General features: G+C 42.7%; 1 protein-coding gene across 1 annotated transcript in view; it reads left to right on the top strand.

Moving 5' to 3' along the window:
* Positions 1 to 292: 292 nt before the first annotated feature.
* si:ch211-195o20.7 (cytospin-B) overlaps positions 293 to 3,546 on the top strand; it is a 31,219-nt gene continuing 27,965 nt past the window's right edge. Inside the window, exon 1 of the mRNA XM_058398542.1 lies at positions 293 to 440. The gene's annotated coding sequence lies outside the window, so the exon portion shown is untranslated. The remainder of the gene's footprint in view (positions 441 to 3,546) is intronic.

Below are 3,546 nucleotides of genomic sequence, written 5' to 3'. Positions count from 1 at the left end.
TTCTTGGCCTGATCACGCTGGTAAAAGAAGTGATTTTATTTCTTTTTTGGCTTTTTATCTTGCTCAGTTGCTCAACAGTGGCAGCTTGAACCCTGACCCTATGATCAACAACCCAGAGCCTTTAACCATTTGAGCCACCACTGCCCCATAGTCATTATTATATTACTATGTGGTTTATTTTTGTTAGTTTGTTTGTTTTTAATGTTAAAACAGTGTCTTTTGGTGGCAAGTAGTTGAGTTTTGAACCCTTTGGCCTTCCATATCCGCTTCCCTCCCCTCCCCTCTCTCTCTCTCTCTCTCTCTCTCTCTCATGCGCTCTGAGGTTCCAGTGCGGCTCAGAGTTTCAGATGAACGCAGGATGAGATGCGGGATAGAGACACTTCCACATCTACAGCCTTTCTAAAAAAGCCAGAGACCACCGGAAACCTCTTCATGAAAAGGTGTGTGTGTCTGTGTGTGTGTGTGTGTGTGTGTGTATAGGTGCATTTTTACACGTGGGTGTGCGCGTGAGCGTTTTTCAGAAGCTTGTGTATAACGTTGTGCATAGAAGCGCTCGAGGTGTGTGATTATTTCATATGTATTTCATATATGTGTGTGTGTGTGTGTGTGTGTTGAAGAAATCTCATGGCCCATCAACTTTTGAATGACTTATTATTATTATTATTATTATTATTATTGAAATATGTGTATAAATAGCAGTGTGTATGGAGTCAGGCATGCGTGTAGACATCATTTCTGTGCATCTCCATGTGAATAAACACTCCACAGGACTTGTTTGACAGGTACAGAGATGGTTTGAGCTTGTTGACAGGTCTCACCACACCTCAGGTGACGTCCTGCAAATGTCATTTCTCACCAGTTCTATTCTCTGTAAAGGATTTTTAAAAAAAACAAAAAAAAAACATTAGAACAATGATGAGGATGATCTGTTCATCTCTCTGGGTGTTTGTGTCTCACTCAGCCTGTTCCGGGGAATGTGAGACCAGTAGAGTAGATTCAGTACAATTTATTGGAATTAAAATGTAACAAACATACACTGATCAGGCATAACATTATGACCAGTGAGAGGTGAAGTGAATAAGACTGAGTATCTCCTCGTCATGGCACCTGTTAGTGGGTGGGATATATTAGGCAGCAAGTCAACATTTTGTCCTCAAAGTTGATGTGTTAGAAGCAGGAAAAATGGACAAGCGTAAGGATTTGAGCGAGTTTGACCATAAAGGCCGAATTGTGATGGCTAGACCACTGGATCAGAGCATCTCCAAAACTGCAGCTCTTGTGGTGGTGTTACCGGTCTGCAGTGGTCAGTATCTATCGAAAGTATCCTTTAAGTCTTGTAAGTTGTGAGGTGTGGCCCTTGGAGACCCCACATTGCAACTTTCAGGACGTAATGGATCTGCTGCTAACATCTTGGTGTCAGATACCACAGCACACCTTCAGGGTCCTAGTGGAGTCCATGCCTGGTGCCAGGTGGTCATAATGTTATGGCTGATCTGTGTATAGATTTAAAATGGATTTTTATGCGTCATGGATGAACTACACAAGCGAAAACGTCATAATCAGGGGGATGTGGTAGCTGAGTGGTAAAGATGTTGGACTACTGATGGGTTTGAATCCAGGGTCCACCAAGTTTCCACTGCTGGGCCCCTGAGCAAGGCCCTTCAATTGCTCAGCTGTATGAAATGAGATCAAAATGTAAGCCACTCTGGATAAGGGTGTCTGACAATCCATCAATGTATATGGTGTAAGTAAAAATTTCTCTTAAAACATCTAAGCAACAAGGAAGAGAATAAACTCGTTTTCAGCAGGAAGGATGATAGAGATGTGCCTAACATTTTACCGCGAAAACTTTAGCGCATGTCGATGACATAAACGCCAGGTTCTGATGTCAATTAATAATTAATCAGTAAGCAAAACTCCCATTTATTTTACCAGACCAAGAAAACACACCAAAGAATCCCATCCTCTTGGTACTGTTCTGATTCATAAAACTGAGATCGGTTTTTGCCTTTTAGACCCGGGAAACACCACCAAAAGAAAACGGGGTTTTCATGAATTTTATTAGCGTTTGTTTTCGATTACTTAGCCTAGCTGAAGGAATTTTATCCAAAGCCGTGTAAATGTAAATCAGTACACAAGTGCAGTAAGATTTGGTTAGGTTTATAAGATATTATATTACAACATCACTTGGGCCTCCTGGTGGTCCATCAGCGGGATCCCGTGCTTTCATTGCCGAGGCCCGGGTTCCATTCCTGGGCAGGGTGCTCACCCAGCCACTGAAGAGTTAGCTCTCAGTGCCAGTCCCAAGCCCAGATTAAATGGGAGGGCTACATCAGGACGGGTATCCGGGGGAAGAACCTGTGCCAAATCGTAACGCCCGGACCAAATGATCCGCTGTGGCAACCCCAAAAACCAGGGAGAGGCCGAAAGAACAACAACGTATTACATCATCACTTCCTTTTTTTCTTTTTCTTTAGAAAATACACTGACAGCCTTTTGCATTTTTATGCAAAGTAAGTCATCTAGGTTATTCAAATCCCGCTCAGTATGGACAGAAACATATTTTTAAACAGCACACAGACACACAGCCGAATTCTGTATCATCAACGATGTTTACGTTTTCCTAAACGGAGTGATGCTAAGCTAAAGCCATTTTTATTTCAATTGTGAGAACTAGACAGCTCATCTTCCTCATTGTAACACCAACTACAGGCTAATGCTAGCTACTGGTTCACACAAAATAGCAACCTAGTGATGGCTAGCTTGATAATAAACTTGGCTAATTGTCCTAAGCTACATATCAGTTAGCATCATGCTAGCTCGTTAGTTAGCAAGCTTGGGAATTAGCTCACACGAGATAATATAAGAGCCGAGTGTTAGCTAGCTAGCTTGCTAGCAAAGCCGGCTCCATTTTTCAGCCTGTTTGTGGTGATAAGGTGAAATATCACATGTAGATAAGTATTCAGACTCTTGGTAACAACATTTGATATTTAGCTCAGGTGCCTCTCATTTCTCTTGATCGTTGCTGAGATGTTTCTACACCTTGATTAGAGTCCACCTGTGGTAAATTAAATTGGCTGGACATGATTTGACCTTTCTGTAGAAGGCCTCACATCTGACAATGCATATCAGAGCAAAAACCAAGCCATGAGCTCAAAGGAAATGTCTGTGGAGCTCCGAGACAGGAGTGTGGCAAGGTCCAGATCTGGGGAAGATTCCCAAGAGCACAGTGGCCTCTATAATTCTGAAATGGAAGATGTTTAGCACAACCAGGACTCTTCCAAGAGCTCCTCCAGGAAGAAGGGCCTTAGTAAGAGAGGTGACCAAGAACCTGATGGTCACTCTGTCTGAGCTCCAAAGATCCAAAGCTTCAGAAGGACAACCATCACTGCAGCTTTTTACCAATCTGGGCTTTATGGCAGCAGAGTGGCTAGACGAAAGCTCAGTTGGAGCTTGCAACCAAACTCAAACTGTGAAGATTCTCTGGTCTGATGAAACCAAGATTAGACTGTTTGGCCTCAATTCTAAACACTATGTCTGGAGGAA

The sequence above is a fragment of the Hemibagrus wyckioides genome, linkage group LG09 (genome assembly GCF_019097595.1).
Source record: "Hemibagrus wyckioides isolate EC202008001 linkage group LG09, SWU_Hwy_1.0, whole genome shotgun sequence".
NCBI lineage: Eukaryota > Metazoa > Chordata > Actinopteri > Siluriformes > Bagridae > Hemibagrus > Hemibagrus wyckioides.
Note: the sequence above shows the minus strand (reverse complement) of the source record. Positions and strands in the feature narration are given on the sequence as shown.